This window comes from Rissa tridactyla, chromosome 4 (assembly GCF_028500815.1).
Source record: "Rissa tridactyla isolate bRisTri1 chromosome 4, bRisTri1.patW.cur.20221130, whole genome shotgun sequence".
NCBI classification, from domain to species: domain Eukaryota; kingdom Metazoa; phylum Chordata; class Aves; order Charadriiformes; family Laridae; genus Rissa; species Rissa tridactyla.
The window spans coordinates 91,621,752-91,635,138 of record NC_071469.1 but is presented as its reverse complement, the minus strand read 5'-3'; positions in this window follow the sequence as shown (position 1 = coordinate 91,635,138).

Genomic DNA, 13,387 nt, shown 5'->3' with positions numbered 1-13,387 from the left:
GCAGAGCAGCTTTCCATTGGAAATAGCTTTGCTGCAATCGAATCCTTTGCAGGAAATACCTTCGTTTCACTGAAAAATGCCAAGAGAAGAATATGAAAAGGAGACCCGTTTGAACCTTCTCATTTCATGTTGATGTTCATGTAATTCTTTAATCACACAGTACCTCTAATATTAGCATAATATTTCAATTACCCTGGAACAAAACATTCCAATGGTTTCAAGTATATATATTTAGGCATTTGTGTTCCAAGGGGAAAAAGAGAAGAAAGCGAAGTGCCAACTGTTCAGACTGCCTCAGGGTGAAAATGAAACTCAGAAACTCCTCTCAGAAGATGTTTTTTGCTCTTTCTGCATCACATACCCAGCCCATCCCTCCACATTGCTGGCCTCAGAGCAGCAGCATCAAAGGGCTGGACGCACAAGCTTGGTTCTCCTCCAGGAGCATCCCGTGGGGATGTGCAGCACCTGGCTTTGGATGGCCTGGACTTGGAAAGATGAGAGAAATTCATTACCCTGGCGCAGCATTGGTGTCCAGGCTTGACTCAACCCACTCAAACCCCACCACTGCTTCTAGATCTTGTACCCAATTTGAGTGGGTTTTAATGGAAGGATGGATATTTTGAAGAGCGGAGGTTCTTGTGCATTTTTGGAAGTGGGTAAGTGGGTAGAGAAGAGCATCACCTTTACCTCCTGCGCAGGGAACGGGGCTGAGCACAACCCCCATGAGATACCAGAGACCCCGTAGGGGAAGGAGGAGTGTGAACAGCCCAGGGTGGAAAAGGCTTTGCCCAAAATAGGGATCATGCTAGCCACCAGAGAAGCCAACCATGAGGCTATGCTTTGTTGGCTTCCCAGCTCACAGAGCTACTTATGCCTTTGCTGTGTGGTTTCTGAACTGCTGGGATGTACCATCTCAAGTGGGCTGAGATAGTTGAAGGCTAGGACAGTATTAAGGGCAGGTATCATATGATCGTCCTATTCCCTGCTTTGTTGGAGACAATATCGGTCTACGCGGTTTCATTTGGTACAGCTTCTGCCCTGTTTTTGAGGGTTTCTACTATGCTGGCCCCTGCTGCCCCGTAAAAATCAGGTGGCCCTGGCAGAGAAGCAGAGCTTCCAGCAATTGGGTGGATGCCACCACTGAAAATTTGGCCGCTCAGTAGTGCCTTGTCTCATGATGCTCCTGCGGCTTCTTCCCACGGCTTCTCTGTGTCTGTGGGTCCTGCCGCAGCCGCCCTGCCTGGGCTTCCCTACGTCCTCTCCCCGATCTCAGGCTCCCGGCTCTGCTCCTCTCCCCCGGCAGCTGTCCACTCACTGAGAAATTACTCCCCAAGGCTGCTTGGGAATACAAACAAGCATGCAACAGAAACAATAAATTACGCCGACTGCCGTGGGTCCTGCCAGGAGATGCAATAGCGGAGGCCGGTTCAAACAGCATTAATTCAACATGCTGACAGAGAAGCCGCTGGAGTTATTGTTATCATGGTGCCTCGACAAGACTGTCACCTCCACGTCAGCTGTTGCGGTGACACAGTGCATTTAAGGATACTTCCTTGGGAGGGATTTGTTGTTGTCCCTCCTCACCTGCAGGTTTGCTTTGTAAATGCAAAACTGCCGGGGACGTGGGTTTGGCTTGCAGAACAGCACCGAAATCAGGTCCTGGTGTCCTGGCTCACAGCTAGCGGGATCCTCATGGGACCAGCCAAGACCTCCAAGGAGTGATGGTCATCAAGCAAGGTGTATCAGCTGCCCCTCAGTGTGCTGGCTTGGGATTTAGGCTTTTTGCCCTCTATATGTGCTCAGCATGAACTCGTGAGAAAGAACTGAGGTCTGGGTGGTGGATGCATCAAAGGCTGGAGGCTCTGATGTGGTTGAGACCAAGGAGAACAACTGGAGCTGCTCCTGGCTCCTGAAGAAGCCAGCATTAGCTCTTATCATCCTGAGGATGCTTGGTGACGTGCCAGCTGGATGCCCCGAGGTTGTGACATTATTGTCCAGGGCCCATCCTATTCCCAGCAGAACAAGCTGGTGTTTATTGTAGGGAGAAAAAGCAGCCTCCAGCAGGAATGATTCTGTTTTAAGGTCTGGTGCAACCTGATGCTCTCTTAGGGCTCTTCAGGGAAAAGACGCTTCTAACCTTGTTTCTATCGAGTGGCCTATTTTTCATCAGCTCGATGGTAAAACTGCCTTGGCTGGTCCTCACTGCCAGCCAGCGGGTCGGTCACAGCTACGCAGCCCTTCGCAGGAGCCGCCAAGTAACGTCAACTGTCCCTTTGCACCCTGCGCCTGGGGGATAGTAAATCTGTAAGCAAACATTAGGCCTTCCTGAAAAGCCTGACATTGCAGGGAGAAAATAAAAAGCTGGAGGGTTTTATTATCTTTCTCCTTATTGTCTTTTTTATTGCCTTTTGGAGTCACCCTGGAGAGCAATCTCCATCCCACATCATGGCCCTGCCAGACTTCCTCTGCTGTCGCTGTGACCTAAGAAATACAGGCCAATGCCTTCCTCTGCTCAGAGCATTAATGAAGCTGGCTTCTGAACCCTTTTTCTGCATCATGTGGGGCTACAGTGGGTCTCCTGGGGCTTTTCCCCCCACACCATCATCCCTTCTCCTTGCAAATAGGGGTGAGAAGGTGCACTTGCATTTGGGAGGTGGAGAGGTTGCAGGTTCCTTGTCTGCAGGGCTGGTGCCGCAGTGGGAAGTCTCTGAAATCCCCTGATAATTCAGGGCTGGCTCCGAGGGCGGTCTGCGTGGGGGAGAGGCTCGGCATCTGGCAGGAACCTGGAGAGATGCTTCTTGCAGGGAAACTATGTGCTCTGCTAAGTCATTAAGCACTTATCTCCTGCTCCTGCTCTTAAGGAAGACAGAGTTGGAGTGGAGGAGGTACGGGGCAGACCAGGCGGCCAGTTGCAACATGCACATATCCTTTAAAAAGGAGGTATAAGTGAGACACTGTTGCTGAGGTCAGCGTGAGATTATAGGGACTCCTTTTTGTCCTTATCTCTCCAAAGTATGCAGCCCGGCCTCTGCTTTCCTGAGAAATCAGGAGTTGAATAAAAAATGTGTATCGACAAACCAGGGTAAATGCGCCGACCCTAATGTTCTCTTGCAGCAACGTGCCTGGCTGCGTCCTCAGCTGGAGGCTGGCCTCATCCGTTAATGCCAAGCCCTGGAGGTACTCGATGCCTTATTCCAACATCCCCAAAGTCAGTGGGGTTTTCCAGCCAGAAGTCACGCTCCGTCGTGTGGCTAGGGAACTGCTGAACATCAGGTGTGATGGTGATAACTTCTAGGGTACATCCATAAAGTAATTTCTCGGTGTTGACCAAGGTTTGGCTTGGATGTATGGTTTGGATTTTCCCCACAGCAACCAAAGAAACCTTTTAAGGAAAAAAAGTCATTGCAATTTCTTCCCACTTTTTGCATGCTCCCTAGCTCCCTGTTCCTGCTCCCGCTTCCGAGAAAGCAGGGGATTTTTCAGTCTAAAAGGAAGGAAGGGTAACCGGCCATCAACAGGTCATCGCCCAGTGAAGGCTTGCAAACCTGGAGGAAACGTGTACCCAACCAGCCCGTATTTCAACCGCTGGGGTCTGTGTGGGTACCCAACTTAGGAGACGTGTTTGCAGGGTCTGAGCTTTCTCTCCCAACAGTGACTAAGGTCCGGCTTCCTCTCCTATGTATCTTCTGTCTTTGGCAACAACTCTGATATAAATTCATTAATAACACACTTAACGTACCTGCTTTGGTGGGTGGAATTGATCCAAAAATGAGCTCCGTTTTGCCAGGACATTTTTCTGAGAAACTTCTGGCCCAAAAATTGTTGACTGGATTTTCTTTCTCTATCTGCTTCAAAGCATGAGGCGCTGGGTTAGCTTCCTCAAAACCTTGAAAAATCCTTCTTAAAATGGGAATACTCTCCCAAAGCATTCATTCAACCTGCTTCTTATCCATCCTTAGGGATGTTGGGTTTGATGGACTGCTTTCGTGTAGGTTGCAGTCACCGAGGAATCATTTTCCTGCAGGAGCCTTGGCTGCACCTTTCTGTTGGAAAACACTGACCCCTCGTACCGGAGTGTTTGCAGCGCGGTCGGACCTTTGTGCTCATCAGCTCCTGGCTCCCTGTGCTGCTCCGTGCTGCAGCTGGGCTGCTCTGCACTCCTTTTACATCCGATGACATTCCCATCGTACTTCCAAGGTCACCATTTTGGCTGACTCGCTCAGGACCAAACCGGGGATTTCCAGAAGCAAAAGCTGCAACACGAATCTTTCTTTTTGCCTTTTTTTTTTTTTTAAAATCTTTTTTTTCCCCCTGTGTGTGTGAACCCTCTGAAGACCAGTTGACCTGATTCTGCCCTACCTGGCAGCGCTCAACTGAGATATTCCAGCTTCCTTCTGATCCTTCTGGGAAAGGTTAGAGAAGGTCCACGTTCCTCATGGATGTGGATGGTGTCTTCTTGCACCTTGGGTAAAGGAAATAAGGAAGACTGAGTAGGTGTGCAGTTAAATGGAGCCTAAAAGACCCAACAACGTATTTTTTTTATATTTTCAGATGACTCCTGAAGTTGGGACTTCAAGGGAAATGGCAAGTGCAATATTTACAGAAATATCTACACGCTGTGAGCAGTCCCTGGTCTGAGACCAGGGGGGCAGGACACCGGTGTAAATACGAAGGGATTCTCTGTTAAACCTGATCAATAGCGACCTTGGCTCTTCCCCTTGGCAAGCATCTGAGACACGGTCTCATGAGCGCTGTCAGGAGCGGTTATAGTCATATCCCAATTTCACTTGCCTGTGCACATCTGCCCCCAAAACCTAGGGAATTCCTTTGAGTTCGGAAAAAAAAATATTAAGAAATCCGTATTTTCTCCCCAAACTCGAACGTGAGCGCTGCAATACCTGCCTTGCGCTATTTCCAAAGTGCAATATCACTCTCTGGCTGCAAAGAGCCTTTTCTATCACCCGGATGCCCTCCAAAGGGTCCAAAGTGGAGCCAGCACTTGGAAAACTCTCCAGGAGGGGGTTTATTCCCTGGGCTATTCCCTGGATTGACCGATGCCCCTTCGTTACTGGAGGGAGCTGACGGAGCATTAAAAGGGGACAGGAAAAAAACATTCAGCTGTGGCATTTGCTGGTTGCGTGCAGCCGCAGGCAGGAACTGCTTCCTCTGTTTGCAGGCTTTTAGGGAAAGGAGAGCTCAACGGAGTTGCTAAATTAGAATGAAGTGAAAAAATATTGCTGTGAACAACAGAATGTTTAGCCTGGTTTTTTTTTTTTTTTTTTTTTTAAACAAAAACACAAAACCTTGGAGTGATTTACATGGGAAAGGGGAGCCGGAAACAATTTTAGAGGCTGTTTTCCAAAATTGATGAATAACAGAAGATACAATGGTTAAAGCAAATGGCCCAAATTTCCTGCTCTTTTAAGCAGCTGAATAGATACTGAAAACAAGGGTACCCTGTTTTTCTCCTTATGGAGCTGGCAGAGGTGGGTTTTTTTCTAGGTTATTTTGGTTTTGGAGGGGCCGGTGCTGTAGAGGAGGCAGGAGCAAGGTGGGTGCCAAGAGTCCATGTCACTGCAACCGCTGCGTCGGGCAGGATGCACGGGAATTCCAAAGGTGGGGAAGAGAGATGTGGGCCAGAAGAGACATTTTGAATCATTTCTGGTGAATAATGCTGCAGGCATGAGTCATGAGGAGGGATCTGAAACTTCCTTTTGGATTTTTTTTTTTTTATTATTTCTGTGGGTAGTCATTTGATTTCTCCTCTGCCTGAGGCTTGCTTTCCTCCAGCGCCGAGTGTGTTTCCGTTCTAACCCTTGCCCCTCACCAGCCCCACAGGACAAGAACACAGGTTTGGCTCCAACCAAACACAAGTTGGAAACTTTTATTTCTCCTTTCAAGTCTTTGATGCTTCCAGAAAATATTCTTGTTTGCTTTGAGAAAAAAAAACCTTGGACGTCATCCCTGCAAAGCTGTCATCTTCCTCAGCTTAGCCAAGGTCCAGCAGCTACAGCACTTGTCTGAGATACCACAAAGGATGTCTGTGTGTCTAATCTCTTATCAGCGCTAGAGCAACCCAGGGAAGCCTCCAAGCAAACCTCTTTGCTATGTCCTCTTGCAGCCATTCTGCTCCTTGTGCACAAAATCGTGAAGCAGTGAAAAGATTTTGGATGGTTCAATGGACAAACTACAACTTTTTTCTCGGTAGCTTTGCAAGCAAGCTGTTTGTGCTTAGCCAGGGTTTAAAAGACTGAGGTTCAAGGACATGGTGAAAAGTAGGAGTTACGTGGTGAACTCCCACTCTTCTGGGTGGGAGAAGGTCTCTCCAGGCTGTCCAAACTGATGCATGGACACCACTGGAAAATCTCCCCTGGTTTTGGGACCTGGCTAACAGCTTTCCACCTACTCTTGTCAGGAATTATTTCTTCTGAGTGGATATTTTCTGTTTTCAAAGCATTTTATGCAAGGAAACCCGAGGAGCATCTTAGCACTGCTGAGCCGGTAACTTCCATCACCTGTTAGGTGCACCTTCTCGCGAGCGTCTCTGCTGGCCTCCTGCACCGTCCAGTGAAACAGGGCTTCTCTGGGTTACTGTAGGCTTTGAACACACTTGAGATAATGAATTGCTTTCCCTGTTCTCCCATCTCTCCAACATCTCTTCCTCCCAAAAATCTGGGAACTCCACCAGGCAGTTGCACCCACTTAATCAAATAAAAGTAACCGCAGAGGGCAAGTTAAGTTGCTAATTTCTCTCAAAAAGTTATCTTGCTTTTCACTGCTGGGACGTACGCTCAACCCTCCCCAAACACCTCCTCTTCCTCAGGCTTATGAATTGGACAGAACATATATTAAATGCGTAATGCAAAGCCACAATTACAAAATCCCTTTCTTGGGTTGTTTCCCATGTTAACCAAAGCCTGATAAATTATGTCGTGTATTTATGGACTCCGCAAGCAAATTGTCATTCAAAACGCCACTTGTAGCTTTCAAGCCCAAATGAATTATTGCGTATGTGATACACACCTCTTCCTTAACAACACATTCAGATGTCAGGATGCTGAGAAGCACTTTCCTCTAGAAGGCTCATTCAGGCCTCAGAGGAAAAAGAATTCAAACCACTTTGGTATTTTTAACCGATTCTTTCCCAGTGGCGGGGGCAGGCTTAAATGTTCTGCCGAGACATCATCCCTGTAGGTCTTCTGGTCTGTAACTTGATATGAGTTGAAGGAAGGTCTTGGATGCCGAGCCCCTGCAAAGATCCACAAAAGTTATTTACTTGATTGTATAAAGTCAATGCGAACTCCTGGGAACTGTGTGGTCTCATCTGTGTTTGCATTCCCTATCTCAAACAGGGATCAAGCCTCACTCATCCCATGATCTTTCCATAGGACGTCTATGTTGCCATCAGCAGCAGTGGTGATGCTGAGTTGAAGACGAAGCAAAGCGTGAACAAGAGGTCAGTGGTTAGGAGGAAGGAGGACGAGTCCTGAAGTCAAAATGATTCCTCCCCAGGAAATGCATCCTGGATGAATGTGAAGACCGGTGAAGGTGTGAAGAAAGTCTGTGGTGAGGCAGTCACTGCATTTTTGTGGTCTCTCTATGACAGATTTGATCTTGATGCTTGCAGCCAAGCTCCATGAGATCTTGCAATTCACATTACCACACACCAGCACTACTCACTGCTGCAAGCTGGGTCCTGGCCATGCAGACACTTTTGGCCTTTGGAGAGGCTGACGTGACTCACATTGACAGTTCTTGCAGAGGTCTTTAGCTCTGAAACAAAATTGACTGTCCCAAGAAAACATGGCCTGCATTTTACCCTGAGCTGCTCAGGGTGCAAGGTTTGCTCTGCTTAGTAGAAACCCAGTGTCTGGGATTGACACGAGGCTGTGACAGCAGAAGCCCACCTTGAAGTGTGGGCTGGGCTTTGGGATCATGGCTGTAGGTATCTGATTTACCATGAGCCACTTTAGGACGTGTACTCAAGCCTGACAGATGCAAAAAGATGCTTCAGATCTGGGTTCATGAGGATCAGTGATGCCCGGGAGGAGGGTGAGGGTGAGTGCCTTGTGTTGTACAAGTCCCCAGGGAGGATGTCTATGACATGAGGCTGATGCTGCGCTCAGTGGCGGTACAGGCTGTTCTGAACCATGCGGTACTAATAACTAATTATATATGTCCACTTAATGTCATTTGCAGAGCTCAGCATGGGCGTGGGGTTGCACACGCAGAGAGCTCTTTGTTCCAGGGGCCCCTGGACAGATGGAGACCAGTCCTGGCCCCAAGCTCAGGATGCCCAGGAGTTTCATGCATACCCAAGGACAAAGGCTGGCAAGCGATGAAAGGACTCCAGCACTCGTTTACTGCTCCGGCGTCTACAGGCATTACGTCTGCGAGGATGGAGGCTGCTGTCATCGGACGAGATGGTCACAACACTCTTGATGCAGTGGGGTTACTCTTCTGGCGCCGGGCGAGATGCATGTCTTGGTAGAGACGTGAATTTACCTGGGAAGAGTGATAGAGCTCGGTAGGGTTTGAACATTCATGGGATCTTGCATGAAGCTGTGCATGATGCACAACGTTGCCTACAGCGAGTTCCTACCAAGGGTGGCTGGTAATCGGACAACCAGGGTCAGCGTGGGAGTCTGCTGGGAAGGGGGAGGGAAAGTGAGGAGCCGAAGGCAGCTTGCTGAGGAAGCCCCACCGTAAGCATTTTCCTGCCCTGGGATGACCAACGTACATCCTGAGAAAAGGGCACTTGCATTGTGCGGCCTGCTGCTCTGCCCATCCTGCCAGGAACAATGGGGCGGCTTTTAACAAAAAAAAAAAAAAAGGCATTTTCAGGGTTGTGGGAGAGAAAAGCAGGGGGCATTGGGGAGGATGGGCGAGCACGGGGGGAGATGACGCAGAACGAGTAACGATGTGCTTTGGCTGCGTAAGTAGCTGGAGATGCAGCTCTGAACGTCCCAGCTTTGTCAACAGGCTTGGTCCAGGCAGCTGCTGGAGGGAAATTGTGGAGGCAAGAAATCAGGCTCCAAAGCACCTCCCGGGGGTTGTTTAAAGCTTTTCCTCCAGGTCTGTAGGATGCTGCTTTGAAGCATGGGGTTGTATGTTGGGATGCTGAAGGTGGCTGCTCATTGCTGTGGTCCCAGAGCTTGTGGCACATGGGGGGTTAGGTAAAGAGGTGTGTGATAGGTGATACCAAGGTGATACCAACCCCAGTGTTGAAGACAGAGGTGGCAACTGGGTCAGGCATTCCTTCCTAACTGAATCCTTCCTCTTGCCTGTCCTTTCTGCTCTTAAAAGTGCCTTTTCTTCCCATCACTTCAGCTGGATTCAAACGTTCTTGGGCTGGTTTTCTGATAGCAGCTGAATTTTCAATCAACTGAACCTCTTTGAAGCAGAAAGCATCTTTGCAGTCTTTCGGGAGCCCAGGAGGGTCCTGCAAGGTTCACAGGCCACGCAGGTGAGGTCTGAAGCTGCTCATAGACTTTCTGGGAGCCTGCAAGGGATTTTTTTCCACTGGAGTGGTTTGGATTGTGAGTTTTCCTGCAGCCAGGTCTGCGTTTACTCCAATTACAAAAACCACATCTGATTCTGCAGGCTAGAGAGGTACAATCCGGGGAAGATGGACCTTAATGCAAAAGGTTTTGATTTTTTCCCCCAAACCAAGTAGCCTCTTACCTATCAAATAGCGTCAATATGTACAAGTTAATCCTGTGACACATTTTTTCTGTCCCGGCTCAGCCTCACCATATGAAAGCTGCCCATGTAAGGATGGAGTCGGAGATGCTGGCAGGGAAGAAGCTGCGTCCCCTGTGCTGAGGAGCACCCAGCCCTCCCCATCCCACCAGCCGCTGCCGCCTCCTCCTCGATGCTTCAGGGATCCTTAAATCACATCAGGACTGACAGGGAGAATTTGAAAGGATATCGTCAAATTTTGCTGTCGTTGTCAATTAGTCTTTATAGCTGGTGCCGGCATTCCCGGCTTCCGGCAATTCCCCGGCAGCCTGAAGACTTAATGTCTTCCTTGGCTGATTGTGGTAGGGATTGATTAGCCTGGGCTGGGGCTTTCCATGGGGGTCTGGCTGCGGGATTTCTGCCTCGGTGACAGAAATGATGATTTTGTGCTCTGTGTGCGCTATTTCCAGCTCGCTGGCTCGAAACCCTCCACGTACCCGTGAGCTGTTGGAGAGGAGTTTGAATTTGGGGCTTGCTTTTTTTCTCTTTAAAAGCAGAGCCGCTGCAGGCAGCAGAAGGCATTAAAGATTAATTCTCACCAGCGCACATGAAATTCAAACCAGCTGGTTATCTGAAGTGCCTCCCTGTGCAAAACGTTTGTGCTGTGTCTTCCGTGGAGTCCGCTGCGCGAACCGGTGTGTGTCTAACACTTCTCGGTCGGTGATGAAGGAATGCCTGGCACCGTCTTTGCTTTGGGCTGGCAGCAGCATCCATGGGCACGGCCGAGGACGCGGGGGACCGAGACGATGGGCCGCCGTGCCCCTGGTTTGCCGTGCAGGGATAAAACAGGAGGGAAGCTTTTTCCATAGTGGAACTTCAAGCGCTTTGCAGAAGGTTAAATGTCAGCTCTGCCTCTTACGCCTGGGGAAACTGGGTCATGGAGCAGGAGGGGGATGTTGCCCCAGGGTCATCTGGCATCCAAGGGACACTGTTCAGGGCCAGGTCAGTGCTCTGGCCATTAGCTGCCTCTGATACAGAAAGGGCATCCTCCGAGGCACTGAGGATGCCTTGGGGGTTATATGGGCAGAAATACTTCTTTCCTGGATGTCTCAAAGACTTCTGCTCTGGCTAAGAGCTCCTGGAGCTGCTGGTGGATACTGGTGGCCTCTGGGGACGTGGTGGAGGGGAGGGTTGCCAGGGCTCCGCCATGCACTGAGCAGTCCCTGCTGCACACATCATGCCGGATGGCTAGCAAAGACAAATAACCCTCCGAATTTGGCAGGGCTGTAAGGAAGGCAGGCGCCCTGCTCGGAGGATACTGCCACGGAGGTCATTTGAACTACCTGAGGATTTTTTTATTTTATTTTTGCGTGGTTTTTTTTCTAAGCCCTAAACTATGTGGAACTCAGACTAAACAGAAAACACAGCTAAGAAAACATCTTGGTCTAATGCTGGGAGTCAGACTGTTGCAGCGTGCGCCTGAAATCCAATTGTGGTTGTAAGGTGAGCCCAGAAACAGAAAGATTACAACTGTAAGGCAGTTCACAAATACCAGACCGTTAAGGGAGGCATCTTGGTTACTGAGGCCCAAATGATTTTCGGGGTCCGTTTGGTAAGCAGGGACAAGGCTCTTAGCATCTCTGCGTGCATTGAAGTGTGACCGATGTGAGCTGGATGCCGATCCAGCATTTTGGAAATGGAGGCGCCGGGTGATGAATTGGGCATTTTCCTTTTGTAACCCATCATAGTCTGTCCAGACTGGTGTCCCCCCTCAAAATGAAGGCAATCTCTTCCAGGCTAAAGCTCTAATTATACGCGCATATATATATATAAAAATAAAATATATATTCGATATATTTATAAATATAGGTAATGTCTATAAAGATATAAACTACACATCTAAATATTATAGATTATTATAGATTAGGTAACTCTCAATATTATTTTTCTAGATCTATATACCTAATATAATCTCTAAATACTCCGTGTCTATATAAAATTACGTCAACCACTCCGACAATCTACTGGTTTTCCTCCCTTGGGCTGTGTGCGTTATTCTGCTTTCCCGTGCTGGCTAAATCTCATTCCTTTATTCCCCTGGTAACATTTCTGTTTCGATGACTGTCCCTTTACATGTTCCATGTGTTTAACTGATAATGGCCTCTTAATGCCAGTAATCCACTAGCCAAATGATGAAATTAAGAGGGGGGAAATAGTGGCACAATCTGCGCTGTGTCCCGCAGAGGAGGAATTTCCACTTCTGTTTAGAGAGAAGCTGACGGTAGCACATCTGCCAGCGCAGCGGCTTTGATTTGAGAGACTCCTCCACAGTAATTGCAAAGGGGATTAATCAATTCTTTATTGTCATTCATGAAAGACAAGCGTCACCATTAAGCCTGGGGTTTGTATACTTCTGCTTCTGGCACTGCTGCCTTTAGAGTTTTCTCCATTTCTGGGATGTTTTGGGGATTCGAACAGAAATCAGGTGCACGGAAGAAAGCAAATAGAAAATGTTAATGAAATCCTTTTCACTGCCTAGGACTAAGCATAACCCAAAGTGCGTGGAAGAACTGGACATGGAAAAGATGGAGCCATAAGCATAGGGTCAGGAAAGTAATCTCCTTAAGGATATACGCCAGCCAAAACGCCCCCTTGCTGGGTTTACTTTACAGCTCCAAATTCAGCTACTAATTCCATCCCACACCTCTGAGAAAGACGAGCTGATTGAGCATAAGTTTACATTATAGTATTTTCGCCCTGCAACACTGTTGGTATTGAGTGCTAAAATTTCCTGGTTTTGAAGAGCTGAGTTTTAGGGCAAATGTCGTGGTTACATCGAAGATAATGGCAAAACAACCCCCACAGACTCCCAAGGATGCCTGTCCAGATGTCGTCTCTCTCCAAAGGGATGAGCAGTCACAACTCAGCGTAAAATTAGCAGGAGCTGGGCATCCTTGACATCTTAAAAAATGAAGTTCAAGGTGTCCTGAACAAGAAACCCAATAAATCAGCACCTAAAAGCAGAGGGTGCTTTTCACCCTTCAGATTTTTAAAATCTCTGGTTCCAGCGCGATGGACGCAAGCTTGGGAAACCGTGGGATCCTGCCTCTGCCTGGCCGAAAGGCAAATTCTATTTATATTTTGTAACAGGAGACTGAATCAGAGAGACGCTGTCTGTTTGGTTTCTTAAGCTGGTCTTCAGCGTTTCAGAGGTCACGAAAGACTGCAGGATTACCCGGCAAGCAACCGATCGATGCAGCTGGATGCCTCACACGAGCTCAGCCCGGGGGTGTAGCTCGGACAGCTGATCCATTCGTTCCACGTCATTGCGGGTAAGTAAATCAGGGGCGGCTTTTCGCTTTGCAAAGCCTGTGTCATCCCTTTCGGTCCCCCCACCGCGCTGAGTAAGCTGCAAGCTCAGCTCCTTCACATGGGTCTCCTGAACTCGGATGCTTCGGAGTCAGACTGCGAATGTGGTTCCAGTTACTCTTTGACATGGCAGGACTGCTCTCAACCTGCCCAGCACAGGCAAAAAAAAAAAAGTTTGTGTTAAGCTTTGACTCTGCTGGGAGACAGGTCCTGGTTTGCAAGATATTTTCCAGACTCTGTTAAACTGCTTTCCAAATGCACAGTGTGTTTCCGCAAGGCAACCAGCCTTTGCTGTAATAGGCTGGACGAAATAGCTGATGATTTGAAATCAATTCGC